Here is an 18,774-nt window from a genome sequence, read left to right as displayed (position 1 = left end):
ATTCTGGGGAACTTGTGGGGTGTAAATCACACCACAGATTGGCCGGTATCAAGACAGTTTACTATAGTATTGCTTTTCATGTAGGACATTGTGGGATGTGATGGCTCATTATGATAGCTGAACAGCACCAGCTTTGATGTGGTGACTGGAGAACATGATTTCATTTCACAAATGTCTTAAAATTTTACTATCTAATATAATAAAACAACCCAGAACTGAAGTCTCTTGGCAGGTTACTCTCCTCGTGTGCCATTCATTCTTGAACATTCAGTACCATTGTTGTCTCCCTCACGTGGCTACTCTGCCTGACCTCTTACCTTTATTCTTCATGTCTTTCTTTTTTCTCCAAAAACCAAAGGAAATGTTTTATTAAAATAATATTCTCAAGAGTAATCCTCCAGTTAATCACATAACTTTACCAGGCTTTGCATGTATAGGTGAAGAATCTTGTGACAGAAAAGTCTGAACATCAACCACCCAGTGTACACTTGCTATTCATATTTTACATGAAGTTGTATGCAAATTTGTTGACTATTTTTCCAGGCACAAGTTATTTTTGGAATTCATATAAGAACTGAAACAGCATAGGGAATTGATGCACACATTAAACTTTTTTTCCTTCAAGACAGTTACCACCTTTTAAAAATCAATGAGTCCTGCTGCATGCAAAAACAAAATTTTTATTTAAAAAGTCCATACAGATAGATAGAAGCCAATTATACTTTTTTCAGTAGAAGGTATTCTAAAAGAAGTATAAGATTTAGTGATTTAAATCAGATTAAAGGGAGATTTTACAAAATAAGATTTAGTTCTTCTAAAGAGGCCGTCCACACTGGCTTTAATTCTGCTATCATTTCTTAAACATCATTAAGAGAGATGAAGGCAGGGTGCTTTAGATAGTATTACTAGAAGTTTCCACTTCTTTTTTGGTACCAGGAATACAACTCAGGACCTTGCACTTGCTAGGCAGGCACTTGTGCCACTGAGCTATATCCCTTGCCCCATGTTTCCACTTTTTAGTAGCTAGATCTTCTCAATTTTCAGGCTTGTTTATGTAATTTAGAAGCTCCTCTTTTACCATTTGGTAACCACACTTTCTCCCACTGTTCACACAATTGTTGTAACAGATCCCCTATTCTCTTTCCTGAAAAGATGTCCATTTTCTTGATATCATGGCAACTCACTGGAAGCGGGGGGATGGACCCCTGCTCCACTTCCTTTAGAAGACAGTGCTCACCTTGGTACGTCAGCAATTCACACACACAGTTAGTATTAGTTCCCTGAAATCCATAAGGAAGTCTTGATGGGGTTTCAGTGGTTCTGAACTATCTGTTCCTTTAATTAAATGTTTCTTATTTTAAAAAAAATTTATTTTAAAGAAAAAATAAATAAGTTTCAAAACAAGATAATAGGAGAGTAACAATGGTTAATACATTGCATACTGGTATCTTTAAATTAGTTACTCAGAGAACAAAATATTGGCATTTAATTGTCCAAACAATAGTGGCACAAACCTTTCTTTTCAATGAATTAAGAGAAATTAATAGTATAACTCTCTTAACTATCTTAGAGTAAGTAAGATACAAAATGTACAATAGCTTTTGTGAAATGGGAAGGAACTGTTCAAAAGGAAAGAGAAACTGGGATGGGGAAAGGAGAAAAGAAGGAAGGAAAACGTCTCTCTTATTTTTTAACTATACGTGAGTCAAGGGATTTTTCTTCCTTTGAAGTCCTCAATCTCTCTGAAACAACCCAAATGTCCATCAACAGAGGAATGGATAAAAAAGATGTGGTATTTTTATACAATGGAGTATTACTCAGCTATAAAGAAAGATAAACTCCAGGCTTTTATAGGTAAATGGTTGCAACTAGAGACCATACTCATAAGTGAAATAAATCAGACTCATATGTATAAACTCTATATTGTCTCCCTAGTGTAAGAAACTGAAAAAGTAAATAAGATCCAAAAGGTGCAATAGACATTGTGAAAGGGAAAGACACTGCTCAAAAAGAAAGAACAACTGGGATGCTGGGAAAGAGAAAAGAAGGAAGGGGGAAAAACATACGTGTTAAAATTTTTTAAAAATTTTAAAATTTTTAGAAAATAGGAAACATTTAATTAAAGTCACGCATAGTTCAGAACCACTGAAACCTCACCAAGACTTCATTATGGATTTCAGGGGACTAATACTGGCTGTGTGAACTGCTGACATACCAAGGTGAGCACTGTCTTCTAAAGGAGGTGGAGCTGGGGTCCATCCCCCCATTTCCAGTGAGTTGCCATGACATCAGGGACATGGACACAGACACCAGATAGCTGAGATAATTATACTATTAATGTCTATTAGTCCATTGAAAGAAACAGTTAGTTTATATTGTTTGATCAATTTCGCATGCCTGTATCTGGTAATCTTTGAAGATAATAATATGCAGTATAATAACCATTGTTAATCTCCTATCATCTTGTCTTGAAATGTGTCATTTTTACTGTTTTCTTGTCTCTTTAAAATAAAAAACCTTAAAAAAAAGAAACCCTCAACTTCAAATGCAATTTTGTGGTGTCATCCTGTACTTTGAATAATGAAGCCAAAAGAGTCATTGGCTTTGTGATAAACGATCAACATTTTTATTACTTTATTAAATTCTTCTGAATGTGAACTAGCAGGTAAATCTATAAAAGGAGCCATATCAAGATCATAGATAAGATGAATCTAGTGATTTAGTTACCAGCAAGAATTTTTCTATGCTTCACCCAAATCCTCTCTCCTGATATCCCACCCAAGCCTTTTGCATTTTCTGCAACTTCTTCCAAAGTCTTAGGATTATAGTTACCAGATTTATTTACAATTCTGCCATAAAACCTGAAATCCCTTAAAATTTGAAGAAAAACTTCTTATAGTCTGTTTAACATGTCCGATAAATCTAACTTTCTTATTTTAAAAATCTGCATAACCATTAAGATAATCAAATAAGGTACCATCAAAACCTAGAAACCTGGAATTTAGAGTGAGATCTCTGCGCTCACCTTCTGTCAGTCAGTTGTGAATTCTATTTCAGAACGTCTTCTGTCAGCGATGACATCAATCTGTAGTGTGGTAATTTTGAAATTTTCTACATGAAGCCTGGCAGTAATTGTTCCATACTTTTCTCCTTTGTTGTTTATTATCCAAATTCCAGCTGTCTGAAACATCTCCATTTGAGTAGGGGTGGTACTAGTAGCAAAATCCTCATCATCGGAATTTACCCCATTTAATAAATCCCTCACTGCTTCAACTGTTCTTAATTTGTGATTCTCTTTGATGAGTAGCTCTGTCAGACTCTTCACTGAAAAGTGACTGGAACTGTGGAGACTGTAACTTCATTGTAAATAGACAGTGCTTCAGAAGACAAAGCCTGTTTCAACTACAGCTCGGTAATGGCCTGTGCTGAGAGCATACAGGTGCCTCAGCATCTGGAAAAAGTTGCCTGTACTATCTCACCACCTCATGCATTTCGAGAATGGTGTCCCCTTGTCTTTTTTGTGCTGTATCCGCTATCTTATTGCAGCTGAGAAGACACAAAGGAAAGAACTATATCTACTTAGAACTGTAAATTTTGACTATAAAAAAGGTTACATATTTCACCCTACATGATCTCTGAGTGACCATTTGGATACAGTTGGCTATTGCACTAATTTACTGAAAGGCAGACATGCACCTTTCACATTAGGTGAAGGTAGGCAGAAGTGGGGAAGTGGGATATGCAGGAATCAGGATCTTAAAATTAGATGATATTAGGATGGTAAGGTGGGGGAAAATGGCAGATTGCTCCAATGATTTTGTGTGTAATTGGAGAGATCATGGCTGGTGGTGCTAAAAGGTACATGAGTTTCCCAGGATACAGGCAAAACTTGAGGTAAGTGAATAGAGAATTTCCAAACTTACTTTTGCACCTTAAACTAAGCTTCTGCTTTATATGAATTGTGTCATTCAGTACTTAGATTAAGGAGTAAACTGAGGAGTAGAGAAGTTAAGTGACTTACTTTCATTACACAACTGATAACACTATGGTGCTGTGACTTATGCTCTGCCTAATACGGAGTTCAAACTCCTGATCACTATATTATACAGCCTGATAGTATTTTGGGGGTTTTGTGCTATATTTATATTAATGATTACCCAGTGGAAAATCTTATGGAGGTTTACAATATCTGGACTTTGTTTTAATGAATGTAAATGCCATATTGTCTCAAAGTTTTAGACTATTTCATAAAGGGAACAATCCCAGCTAAGGAATTTGCCAGTGGTCCAATTTTAGGGTGGGCTACTTAGCTCACTGAGCCTTAGTTTCCTCGCATATAGGGTTGAGATGAAAATGCTTACCTTGTGGAGATATAGTAAAGATTAGCAATAATGCCTATCAGGCATCTAGCATGAAGCATGGCCAAGAGCAGGGACTGGCTAAGTTTTTATATCATTATTCATCTCCTTGAGTTTGCCAGCAGGGCTTTTGTATAATCCTCTATCGTTACGGTCAGGGCTCAGCTGTCCAAACTGAGTTACAGATGTGGCAGAGCACATCTTTCCTTTATTCCCATGATCCTTTAGGTGAGCTTGCTCTTTCTGGGTTGTGCGAAGATTGTATATAAGAAGAAAGTGCTCTCGTTTCTCTGCTCTGTCCCCCTTTTTTAAAAAGCTACTATAAACGCCCAATTTAATTTCTTATGCAGTCAGAACACACCAGCTTCCTTTGCCATCTTAGAATGTGCCAAGCAGTGATGATGTCCTCCCCATTTTGCAGTTCAACTTGTGAAATTAAGTATTTGAAATGTGACTGAGAATAGTAAGATTTCTTTTACTAATGCTACAAGCTGGTCAGATACAGGGGTTTTATAGACTCTTATTCCTATTTGTGTTTGGGTTACGGGGACAGACATGATCTGCTTTTGCTCAGAGCCTTCTATTTAGTTTTTGTCAAAAAAGATGGAATGTTCTTGGGTATGATTCACAGAAATTATACATTTATTAGCACACTGGTTGTATGCCTCTGCAATGTTAGTTAATATGCAAGATAACCCTAGCTCTAGAGGAAAGTGTATGCCCAGTTGTCTGCAAATCGTACTTGAACTCACGGTGTCAGATAATAACTTGACTTCCCTCTTAATTTCATTGTACCTGTACTGATTGATTACAAAGGGGCCAGTTGCTTCAAGGAAAAGGTATCTAAGGACTCCTACCTCTGTACTGTTCTTGTGTGAGTGACACCAAGGGGTGTAGTCCACGTGTACCAATAATATCTACACAAAGTATTGGATAAACAAAGTCTGGAGATACAATGGATAGTTGCCATGGGAATTCCAAAGAAGGCAATGTCAAACCCAAGGACAGAGAGTTGGAAAAATTTTGTAGAGAGCTACTCTTTCCTTAGGGTTAGAAGATAATGTGTTGGGTAGCAGTAAAACAGGCAAGAGGCAAGTCTGTCTGAAATAAAACCACACTCTGATATTGCAAAAACAACTCTGAACTAGCCCAACTCTAAATCACTTTAACATAGAAGCACAGAAAAGAGAAGAGTGAACTAGCTCTCCCAGAAAGACACCACGGACTCTCTCCTAGGAGGCAGCACAAGAGGTTACCATTTATTTATTGAACCCTAAATGTGCACATTTAAACATACCCAAGTTCACAGTTTTCTGCAGACCAATGTATCTTCATAGAAGATACATGGATGTTTTCCTTGACATTACCAGGATCATTGAGTCCATAAATCTACCATTCTGGGCTTAATCTATAATATCTTTACTTCCAAAAGAAAGCCTGCTCTTATGACATGTAGATATGATCTTGATTTTTTAAAACTCTGTTTTTAGAGAAAGAGTCTTTTTTCCCTCAGATTTCTGTTACAGCAACATAGGCAGGCAACCAAATTAAGCTAAGAACTGCATTCCCATGTTATCCAAACTTTATTGTGGGCCTGCACTGGCCTTTATGATTCTCCTCAGGGCTTTGAGTTTTTCTGGCTTGGCTGGAACTTTATAATTGAAATTTTTTCCATTTGACTTTGGCGCGTCGAGTAAATACTGTATAAGTCTTTTCATTTTAAATCATGCTGAGATCGAAGGGAGGCAAAGCAGATGTGCAGTTCCTGTTTGGGCTGGGAGCCTCACCCCCAGAAGAAATCTCAGCGGCTTCTGTTCTTGGTCTGCTGCAGTGGATCAGATAAGAAGTGACTTCTTGACCACTACTTTCAGAGCCTTCTCATGTTGCCCAAATTACTCACTATCCAACAGGAACACTGAAAAGCAAGATTCACTCTCAGAGCACCAGTGTTTACATTGCTTTCCTTCCAGCATAAACACTGAAAGGACCCAGCTCCAGCTCCACAACTCTTTGCCATCTCTTTTTCTCTGAGATTCTGTGCATTCACTTCCTCTGTTTCCTCTGCGCCCCATTCTCTCTGAGCCTATGTTGTTACCTCTCACCAACTTGCTTATTATTCTTCTCTCCTCTGTGACTCCTCCACATTTCCTTCATTCCTTCTCCTAGCAAGTACTGCTGTTCTCTTTTACCTGCAACTTTTCCCTCCTCATGGATTTATCCCTTTTTTTCTGCTTATAACATCTTGTCGCCATATGTCTTCATAAAAGCAAAGGTAAGCAAAGAACCACTTTCCTGGATGTGCTGTGCTCTGTTTCTATCTTCTTTAACGTCCAGACTTCATGTAAAAATAGGCTCTACCTCTCAGTTGTTATGTGCCTCGCTAAATTCTACTTTCCTTTCCACTTGTTCTAGAAGAACAGTTCCCTCTGGTTACCGGGGGCCTCTTATGTTCAGTGACAACCACAGCTTAGTGATTCTCATGCTGACTTCCTATTCAACTGATGCTGTTGACTACCTCCTCCTCACTCCGTTAAAGTTCCACCTGTCCTTTGTGAGCTCTCCAGACTCCTCTCACATCTGACCCTCAAAGGCAAGCATTTGTCAAGCCTCTGTGTTTGCTCTCCTTTTTGCCAGAGAATTTCCTCAAGGATGCTTTCTGCTATCACTTCGATGCTAATGGCTCCTAACTCCGAATTTTTAGCCCTAATTCCTTCCCCAGGTACTGGTCTTTTGAGAAAGAGCCGCACACATATCTACATCTTGTGCCTTAAAGTCAACAGCACCTACAACTAATCTTTCTTCCCCATCTAGACTTCTTCCTCTGTACACTTCTTCTTGGTTGTTACCTATCTCAAAGCCAAGCAAGCTAGAACTCTTTGGCTTTTTCCTCAACTTTACTTTGCTCATTTAATTGATCCAAAATACTGTTGATTTCACTAGTAAGTGCTTATTAAATTGTACCCTTCCCAGTCTTACAGACCATATCTGTTTTTGTAGAGAAAACCCCAAAATTAGTAGTCTAATGAGGACTGGGATTGTATCATTGGTCTCTTGGATTCTAATCTCTTGCTTTTTCAAACCATCATTTTCACTGATTCCAAATTTAATATTTTACAAACATAGTTCAAGCTATATCACTATTTCCCACATGCTTTTGAAAGCTCTTAACTATCTAAATGACTAAGTTTGAGCTTCCATCTCATTCAAAGTCTTCTATTATGTGATAACTAAAAGAATTTTTCTCTTCCACAATGGACCCTCTGTGTACCTCATGTGTAGTTGAGGATAAATCAGAATAAACAACAGGCACCCTCAGGTCCCTTGACTTTGTTTATGCTATCATCCACGTCAAGATGGCTTTCTCATCTTCCTGCATGATCTCATCCTCAGATACCATGCCATTCTTTCTTTCACTTTCTGTATTAGTTAGCTTTCCCGTTGCTGGGACACAGTCCCTGACACAACTTAGGGAGGAGAGGTTTAATCTGGCTTATGGTTTCAGGAGATGGAGTCCATGGGCAACTGGTTCCAAAGCAGGAACATCACTGCAGAAGATGGTGGTCAAGCAACAATACTTAGTTACTGGCAAACAGGAAACAAAGCAGGGGAACAGTGCCAGAGAGGAAAGGGTAGGCACCAGACACAGACCCCATGGCCACGCTTCCATGATATATCCAGACATACCCAGAAGTGTACCTTAATCACCTGTGTGGCTCCCAAGCCAATCAAGGTGACACAGTTAAGCTTGGCTATCATATCTTCTGATCTCTTTGCTCTGTCTCCTTCTCAGATACCAAAACTTTTTCCCCTTCCTGCCCTCTCTTACTTCCTTCCTTGGTTACTTCTCCCCCTCCCCCATACTGGGGACTGAAACCAAGGCCTTGTGCATGCTACACAAGCCCTCTACCACTGAGCTACATTCCAAGCTCCTGTCCTTCTTATCCTTCTCCCACCCCCCACTGCTGCCCTGTTGTCCAAGTCCTTTTCTTTTTCCTTCTGGGCGTGTGCTGGAGTCTCCTCACTGCTTTGACCTGTTCTCGGCACAGTGCATGGCATGATTCTGTCAAATTATATCACATCTTCTTCCTCCTCTATGCAAAACATTTTAATTACTTTTTTGACTTATTCATAGGTTTACAAACTTAAAGAAGCAAAGGACTTACCTCCACGCTCCCATGGCCTGAATTTCTCTTTCCCTCTCCACATCTCAAAATCCCGGGACCATTGAACTTGTGCTTGCTTTTCCAGATAGCTATACTCCTCAGGGAAAATATTCGGAGGCCAGAAGTTTCATGAAAATCCATTTAATAAATCACTGTCTGTATATAAATATTCATCCCACCTGGAAATTATCAATTACTGCCTCCACGAGAATCCATTGCGGCCTGATTTTCCATGCCAGCCCCTAAGGTTTGTATGTTAATGTAAAGTCCTCTGGTGATGAAATGTTGGCAATTGATTCCTCTATGGTGGAATATCCACTTCTCATATAGTAAAGGTCTGTCGCAATAGAAGTGTGACCTCTGCGTCTCCACTTAGTGAGATATGAAATGGAGGACATTATTAAATAAACGGCTAATCCTGAAGGCTTAGAAAAGAAACAACCTAGCCCCAAACACCCCCGGACCCAGTACCCTGGAATCCTGGAGTGAATGCTGAAGGGGCATTCTTTGCCCCATAGTTTCTTATTCCCTTTTGGCTCCTGTACCACACAGCCAGCCAATTCATGTCCTTCTGTTCTGCAGTATGTGCCTGGCCACGTACATCCACATCTCAGGCTCTCAGAGAGTTCTGTCACACATCTAACAGGTAGGTAAGGGCTGGAGGGGGGCTCCTGTGCCACTAAAAGGGAATGCAGTATGAGCAATATGGTTCAGGCATCTCATATTCAGAGAAACATGCAATGGGCTGGGGTTGTATGTATTGCAATCAACCAGTGTGTCATGGAGGAGTCCGGTTCAGTTCAGGAGGTGCATGGAAGACAGTATCATCATCCTCACCAGGACTCTCCTAAAGCAGAAAGACTCATTGCTCTTCTCCGTGATTGAGTTACCTAAATATGCTAGTGTTTTAGAAATACCTTTTATTCAATGTAAAGCCTCTTTGGGTCACTGCTTATTCTCAGCAATGAGCTGATGATCTGTCTTTTTTTCTTTTTCTTTTTTTTTTGATATTTATGAGCAGGGTCTTGCTATGCAGTTTAGGTTGTCCTTGAACTTGCTCTCTTACTATGTAGCCCAGGCTGGCCCTGAACTCATGGGGATCCTCCTGCCTCTGCCTCCTGAGTGCTGATGTTACAGGGATGATCTTTTGAAAACACGAACTTAACTAGTGTATCCACTACTTAAATTCCTTTGCTGGCTCCCTGTGTCCGTTAGGATAAGGTTCACTGTGGCCCTCAGTGCACCTTCTGGGCTCACCCCTGCCTCACCTCTCTCTTCTTCACTCATCTCTCTCAACCCTGCAAGGTCCACCTAACTACATTTTATCTTAAGAAAAAGCAAAAGAAAATTTGGACTAAACAAATTAAATATAGGATGAAGGAAGGAGCCTTGTGGACTAAGAATGTGTTAAAATTCTAAGTTCTATGGCTAGTTGAAACAAATTGATGACTCCATCCTGTATATGGATGATAATTTTATATGCATATGTAAGTATGGATAAAAATTTAAAAATAATTATAATACATGTGCCATGTATAAGATTCAACTTTTAAATGGTAAATACTTTATTTGTAGAGGGCTACTGAAGATTTCATGTCCATGACGGTACATGACTAAAAGCTAGAGCTCTAGAGCTGTACTGCTAAAATTCAAATCCTAGCTATGCCAGGTGTTAGCTGTGTGGTCTTTGCCATTTTCCTTAATTTGTCTCAGTTTGCTCATCTTTCAAACAGGGATAATTATAACAACTTTCATTCTTGAACATTTACTATATACATGCCAGCACTCTTACGCATTTTACACATATGGTACCAATTGCTTCTCATTAGTATCCCTATTTTATTGTTAAGAAGCACAGACACACAGAGAGGTTGAGTAATTTGCCTAAAGTTATGCAGCTAGTTGGTGTGTAACCAGTGCCATTCGGATCTGATTCTAACATTAGCTCTCTTAGCGGCTTAGCTACTAAGCTAAATGCTCCACCAGATTATATATTAGAGGCTGGCCTCCCTGTAGGTTTGTTATGATGATGAATAGAAAATCCACATAAATGACATTGTCTCATAAAATTAGATGACCTATTTAAAGCCACAATGATTGGCGCTTCTGTGTTCAATAAATGTTAGCAGGCAAATTATCATCATCATTATTTGACTTTTTCATTTGGTTGCCAAGCTGTATTTAAAATAAGTGGATCCCCAGTTGTCTTTCACTTTATCACCATAAGGTCAGTTCGAAAGTACACAGTTGTTTCTCATTCAAAAAATTCTTTCTGGCATTCCTAACCATGATGTTTTGCAGTAACAGGTACTTTGATACGCATAGTTTCTAAGCTGTGTCAGCAAAAAGCCATTGTGCTCCATAGTTTTGATTTAATGTCTAGTATGATTTATTTTTCCATCTTACTAATTCCTAAAATGTATCAGGGATGAATAGATCTTAAGAACCTATGAATTCCATTTTAAAAATTAATGTGAAGTAGTGTTGGTAATAAGAAGTCACATAAATATGATGGCATCTAAAAGATGTACGCTCACTGTAAGGATAGGCACATTTAACATTTTATATCAATGGTAAATGCTTCTTTAACAACAGCAGTATGTCATTTAATACAGCAGCAACATGAGACTGCAGGGAGTGAGTGTTAGAATACTTCATGTTGTCTCCTCTGCATGTCTTTTTCATGTTACCTCCATGCTGAGTAGCAGCCCGACATCTCAGCCATCATAAACTTGATTTTGTCTTATAACATGCCCTGGGAAGACCTTTGCTTGTGAGATTTTTGGTTGACTGAGCTTCTCTATAATATGAAAAACACCTTTCACACTTGGCTATTTTCCTATTTCCAAATCCAGGGATCCATTCTGAAATCTGAGTTTCTTCCCTAGGACAGCTTTTATTTTTCTTCTTTATAGCTGGCCCTCTCTTTTCTAACAGCACCACACCTGTGTCATATTATCCTGTAAATGCACATTGAGTGAAAATGTATTTTTCTCTTTGAGGGATATAAAGTAACATGTATTCAGAAATATGAATCCATTTCTGCAGAGTATATGCAATCAATCATTTCATGAATGAATGAAACTTTGGTACCGTTCTGGTACTTTCAAACAGCTTCTTCATAATAATTCTAGATATTGATAAATTAGTATGCCATCAAACTATATGGATATGCTCGTGGATGTGACAGGAACGTGTTTTACAAGTTCTTCCTGCACACAAAGTTTCAAAATGCAATTAGAAAAGTAAACAGATTTATGTGGGTAAATAGACTAGATGTATTCTGTAAACAAAAATCAGAAGTAAATTCTACAAGAGCAAATAGAGCTCCTAAAAGCTGTTGGTTTAAGGGGCTTGAGAGTTTTGCTTTCCAAAGATGAAACAGCTGTTTCTCACCTCTGTGAGTGACTGGGAGCATATGGTGAAACTCAATAATTTTAGTATATAGCACCTTTCACTCAGGCATCACCTAAGACCTAATAGATTTTAAGCTCCTGCTAGAAACTAACTCAGTGGCACTTTTCAAAACACATTCAACCATCTCAGTGTGAAGTAAGGTTCTGGTGGTGATAGGTCTGCCACATAATTTTGGCAACCATTCTTTTCATTAGCTATTCTCTGGGGGTAAAAGGAGCTAAGTGCTGCTTAAACTGGTTTTTGATGATTGCACAACATCCCTCAGTGTCAAGGCCATGTGTATAGCATACTCATTTCGCCACTGGAAAACCCGAGGTCTGTCTACATCTGGGGAAAAGAAAAAGAACCCTAACCCACATTCCAGACTGAACCCAGTTTCCCATTTAGATGCAAATACAGCTTTTCTTGTCCTGGTAATCATCCGTTTAATACTGCTGCTCCCTACTATTAAAACCCTCTTTCTCCCCACGTCTGTTTCAGACTACTGATCTACCACAAATCATGTACCACTATTTTGGGAAGTTCACATTCTGTAGTTACTCTACAAATTGTTCCATTGTCTTCATTTACCACAGGCGAAATAGTCCTATTTGAAGGACTTCAGCACCTCCTCTTGTCTAGCAAATATGTGTTGCCAGTCTACTGTGGTAGAGCTTGAGAAAGGGTGGTACTTACATTTTCTACTCCCTCCCTAGGCTCAGAACGAAGGCATATTCTCTTGCCTCCTCTGTCACCTCCACACCCCAGCCATTGCCAAGTGCAGATGACTATATTTCTATGACTTACTTCACTTTGGTTCCCTTCTTCCCTCTTCCTGCTGCTGTTAGCTTACTTGTTCTTTCATTAAGTTTTAGCTGTGCTCCCTTCCACCATCTTTCCTACTTCCATTTCATCCTACACGCAGACGCCCAGCCATTCTCCCAGAGTTCAGATCTGCACATACTTCTTCTACGCAAACCTCAGGAACAAACAACAACCACCCCCCTACACACACAGTAATTCTCCTTTAACAAATAAAATTTCCAATTTATTTTCATGGAATTTGTGTTTTTTCATGTGTTGGGTCCATTTTTCTTTTTCTCCCCTAACTTACCCCCTCAATTTCCTAAGTCCAGTGCTTCATTCAAAATTTTAATACTTGCTTCTTTTCTTCCTCACTAAATTGTTATTGAGGAAGTCCTATTGGCCTCAGCAACTCATGCGATGCCTGGGACACTGGCCCAAGCACAGCAGGTGCTTGATAAATGCATTTGTATTTTGAACCAAGCAAGGTAAAGGCTGCTATGTCATAGCGATGGAGAGCTTCAGTATTTTGGGGGATGGAGCAAAATAGCAATGAAAAAGGTATAAAAGTTGGAATTTCCTTTCAGAGATGCATTAAGATTTAAAAATGTTTTTGTGAAAGATGTATCCCTCACTAGTTGAAGAAAATATTTTATTTTGAAGCTTAGATTAAAATGAAGTAGAGCCTTCAGCCTCCAGTGGTGTTCTATCCACATAGGCGGCTTCCTATGTTTGAGGGTGGATAAAGACATGGGGCAGTTGAAGGAGTATATGACTCTGGAATCCATTGTTTGAGATTTGTTTCCAAGTTACTGTAAATTCCTCCCTTCCTCCCTCCTTCCCTCCCTCCTTCCCTTCTCCCTCCTTCTTTTTTTTTCCCTTTCCCCTTCCTTCACCTTTCTCACTGTCTTTGTCTCTCTTTCCTCCTTGTTTCTACTATAACACAGGAATCTGCCCCTATTCTTTTTATGTTAAAATTATTAATTAGATCATGCTCAATTTATGCTTTGGTCACTCCAGAAATGCACTATATATATCTAAACTTCTATGTTTCCTCAGATATATGGGTAAGTGAAATGTTACATCTTCAAGTCTTAGTTTAGGACATTTAGCTTTACTAAACATTTAAGAGTTCTCTTATAAATAATGGAAAAGTATATTTCATATTTTAACCCACCTGTTTTTTCCTTAATGTCAGTTAAATACATAACTATAAAAGAAAGCTGGGAATAATGGCAGAAACAAAGCGCATCTCTGTGCTAAAGATTGTATACCCAGACACTGATGAATTGATTATAAATACTAATAATATATAAATGTTTGTATTCCTTTGTATTCCTATTTTCCACTGAGCAGTCTTTGTTTAGAGTCTATGAATTTTTGAGATCTTCATTTCATGGCCACATAAAGGATGAGCCAGGAAGTGGAGTTATTGTCGAATACCCCATAGTTACCTGGTAGCGTTGCTGGAGTGTCACAGGAAATCACTTGGAAAAGCAGGGGTTTCTAACTTAGGGGTAGGTGACTACTGAGACCTGATTTGGAGCCCAGAAAGTGAGAGGAGCTCTCAAAGACCATGGTATGCACACTAATGCTGCTGGTTTCAGATCCCTGTGAAGCTGCTCCTTCATACTTTCCTCCCTGAGCCTACGGAGTGGTTGGCACTGGAGATCAAGGCCATACCTGCTGCCAGCTGAACTTGTACTCTCTTCCTGGGACTTCTGAGGGCCACGTTATATATTTCAGATTATGTTTAAAAACTGAAGTTTTGCCAGGTGTGGTTTTACATACCTCTGATCCCAGTACTCAAGAGGCTGAGGTGGGAGGCTGAGGCAGGAGGATCGTTGTGAATTTGAGACCAGCCTGGGCTACAAAGTGAGCTCAAGGCCAAGCTGAGCTGCATAGTGAGACCCTGTCTCAGAAAGACAAAAAAGCCAAAAACACACAAACAAAAAAAACCCCTGAAGTTTGGCTGAATAAATACATAGAGCAGATACACAGGAGTTTAATAATTCTTTGCCTTTTTCTATCTTCTAAAGGTGGTCATTTATTTTCACTCATTTTATAAAAAGTAATACTATATTTTCATTTTTTTCTTTTTAAAGAATCAGTCTAAAGAGTATGGTGAAATTCTCATACAGCCAAAGCCTCTTTACCTACGTAACAAGAGACTCTTTCTAGAAAAAATTTCTGTATACTTAGTTAGGGAAATAAATTAATCATACATGCTAGCTATTTAATATTGTAATTAGGTTCATATAGGGATACGTCATTGATGTGACACTAACACTCATTGATAAGGAATACATCATTAATGATCACTGATACCATGAGGATCTTGCTTCATTCTTATTAATGCTTTATTGTGGAAAGGTGGAAAGTTCATTGGACTGTATGTGTATATATGTATGTATTTTAACTGTAAGTTACATGTTTCTGCATTTCCTTTCTTTGCTGCTTTTGCAATAGTAATATTATTTTGTAGATTTAGACAGAATAAAAAGTGGCACTGGAGGAAGAAACTGCACAGGTAGAAAGGAGATTTGGAGTCATGTGAGGGCAAGGGGGCCTGGGACAGTGAGAACAGAGGTCGGTGGATATGTCTAAGTGTGACCTGAGAGTGACCCGAGGGGCGTTTGAGGTCATTACCTCAGCAGTTACCTCTCATCGCTTCTTCAGTATCATGACACAAAATTCAAAATTAAGTAGCAACAAAGGTCAAGCAGGAGTAGATCAGGACGCTGCCTTCTTTCCATGACAGCAAGCTCTTCTTTCCTTCACTCAGCCCTTTGTCGCTCTCTTGTTCTTTCCCTTTTCAGCTGTTTCCTCTTTCTACTGCTCGAAGCTATTGTTTGTGTTGCCTGTGGAGTGGAAACAATAAGTCTGATTTAAGAGCCAGAGCCCTGGTCGTGAATGAACACAAAAGTGGTTATGTTCATGGTTTCAGGGGCAATTAATCCAGAAGGCCAGTGCCTATGGAATAGTCTTTCAAAGAACAGAAAAAGAAGAAAAGAAAAGAAAATAAGTACATTCTGTACTAATAAAATCTCTAAATCTAGGGGTGTTTTATTAAATAGATGTACCCCTTCAGACATAGAATTTTAAAAATCTCACTCCATTGTGATTAATTTGAAGACAAAACACCACTTCCTGTACAAGTTTGTGTGCAAAATTCAGAAGTATGTATCAAATTGTTCAGGACCATGAGAATTTGGGGGGATATTGTATTTTAGTGTGCTGTTTTGTTTAGTTTTAGAGCAAAATTATATTTTTGAGAATCACATTGTCATTAGTCATTCATGCAGCATCTATTTGGCTGTAGGTCATGTTGATTTACATTAATATTATTTTCACTTTTGAATAAATCAGGGCCTTTTCAGTGGTTTAATAGTTTGTCTTAAGGAAAAATTGTTCCAAATATACCTCAAAAGCTCATAGGAATAATATTTTTCATGCATGAGATATTTATTTGTGTTGGTTTGAATGGATACAGCAATAATTTGCATGGGGAAATGAGGAGATTTGTTAAAGCATTCATCTCTAGCGAGCATGGTAATGTGTGTTTTCTTAGTTATCTTTTTCTTCTTAGCAAACAAGGATTCCAGTGAAGAAACTCAGTGGATAGCATTAGGAATTATTTTAAATTTTGTGTATTCATTCCCTGCCATTTTCCCCACAAAATGTGTCCTGAGTATTCAATTTTCCTCTTCTAAAAGTGCTCCTACTGATAGAATCTTCTCGAAGCTACAACGGCAAATATATCTTTTCCTTAATCATAAGAGCAAATTAGCCCAAAGAAAGGATCTGAAAGTATAGAAAATGAACTCTTAAAATTAATCTTGAACAGGAGATAGATCAAATGTTTCCAATTTATCTTGGAATTTGACATATGGCCTATTTACAATAAAAGATAATTGGGGTCAAACCCAATGGCCTTGTCTCTTGGCCACCCACCTCGCTTCGTAGAGACCTCACCACAGTATCGGAGAACAGGTGCCCTGCAAGGCAAATCTCACTGAAATCACAGTTTTTAATCATTTTTTCATGAAAAACACCCATTTTTAAAAATCGTTGTACTTCTTAGTCCAAATGCTTTGAGAGTTTTCCATAACTGTGACTAAAATAATTCCTAATTGCGTTAACATAATATTTGAATTTAGGTATGCCCCACTAACAGAATCTTTTGACAGAACAGTTGAATAAGTATTAGTATTTGTGAGATGTAAGTCTAGTGAAAGGTGTAATTATGATGATCTCTTTATTTCATTTATTTTAAAGATGCTACTACATGAGTAAATATTTCCTGGGTGAAACCCTATTTTTTAGTGAAAATGACCTAGGGTACCCAGTCCTTAACGCCCTGCTTCCATAACACAAAATACAGGAGAATAGCAACAAGAGCAAAATCTGATCCCACTTTTTTTTTTTAATTTTTAAATGGCATAGAGAGCTACTAATGACAGGAAACCTTACTTTCCCTGAAACTTCTACAAATCATAGACATTGGCATATTGGTAGAGAAGCACCTGTAGAGGTGTATAAATCTGTGTAGATGTGTGTGTGTGTCCATATATTTATGTGTATATGCAGATGCACGGGGGGCAGAAGGGGTAGATATCATTATTATAGTATCTGTCTTTTTCCTTACTAGAAGTACCAGTTACTGGGGCAAGGAGGACTCCAGCTGTTATCTGCAACCAGTAAACATCAAGTTCATCAGAAGCTCCACCCTTTCGGATCAGAATGGCTAGGATGCCTACGCAGCTGTGATGATGCCATCTTGTCCAGTTTGCCCTTGAGCCAGCTGCAATGTGCACGCTGCTGTGCATGTACATATTGAGCTCTGAGTGTCCTTGACCTCTAGCTAGGGGTGTGAAGACTTCAAGCAAGTACATTTTGAACAAAGAATCTAAAGAAATACATTCAATAGGAACACAAAACATCTCTGATGATTTTGTCAACCAGTTGCTTTTCCTTTTGATTTCAGTTTGTGGGTTCCATGCTTAACAATGATTTCTGAATTAATGCCATATAACTTTTATTGAATGTGGATTAAAATTAAACTCTGATAAAAACTGAACTGCCATCATCCTTTTGTAATTTTCTCAATTAGTGTGGAATGTATGTCTTCAAATAAGATGGGTTTGAGCCACCAGGTCCTCCTCTGGAGGACCTGGCAGACATCACTAATCAACCACTGGCAATCTTTCCCTGAGGAGACTCGTCATTCATTCACACTCTTAATCAGTGTACTTCCACAGGGAGGTACTGTCAGTGGAATGGAGATGAGAGATAAGAACCTTTTGTTGTCGCTAAGCTGTTGTTTACTCTGCACTGTGATAGCCAATGGAGGGAAATGGGAGCATAAAACAGAATCCTTAGGACCTTATAATCTATTTAAGCAACAATAAAAACAGATGAAACAATTAAAAAGCCATGAAGGCTTCAAAGATAAATAAAAATGTAATTATGGCTGGGGATGCAGCTTAGAGGTACAGTGGTTGCCTAGGTTTGATCCTCAGTACTGCAAAACACAACACCAAAACAAAAATAAAACATAGAAAAAGAAAGGAATTGTAATTAGAAGAGAGAAAGATTTTAATAATCTAGCATATTTAACCAATGGAAATAGTGTTTTTCTTATTTTGATATAATAGCTTCACACTTTATCACTTCATTTCTTTATTAGCAAGTTTTAGTATTTAGAAAGCACTTGGAAAACATCTCTGCATCTTAAATATAATTTCTTACATATTTCCAAGATGATTTTGTTTTCTCTGCATCAGCTAATTCTAGGATTAGTTTGTTGGAAGGAGAAGAAATAGATAACATAATCAAAAGGAACAGTGTGTTAATAAATTTCAAGACCTCCAATTGTTTGTGTTGGTGACTTTTGTGAAGTTAATAAAATCTGTACTTATAATAAATTTTCCCTAAATCAAATTAATTTGCAATTTGTGTGATTATGTTACCAGCATACTAAGTATTTGAAAGTACTTAGGAAAAGTTAATAGTCAAAATAAAGTAATAATATAAATTCCTAATTGTGTAAG

The 18,774-nt window shown here is 38.2% G+C and overlaps 1 pseudogene; it reads right to left on the bottom strand.

The window, feature by feature from the left end:
• Positions 1-1,033: 1,033 nt before the first annotated feature.
• LOC102011704 lies at positions 1,034-17,616 on the bottom strand (annotated as a pseudogene).
• Positions 17,617-18,774: the final 1,158 nt, after the last annotated feature.

This window comes from Chinchilla lanigera, unplaced genomic scaffold, assembly GCF_000276665.1.
Source record: "Chinchilla lanigera isolate Chin_1 unplaced genomic scaffold, ChiLan1.0 scaffold00043, whole genome shotgun sequence".
NCBI classification, from domain to species: domain Eukaryota; kingdom Metazoa; phylum Chordata; class Mammalia; order Rodentia; family Chinchillidae; genus Chinchilla; species Chinchilla lanigera.
This window is presented reverse-complemented; position numbering and strand designations above follow the sequence as displayed.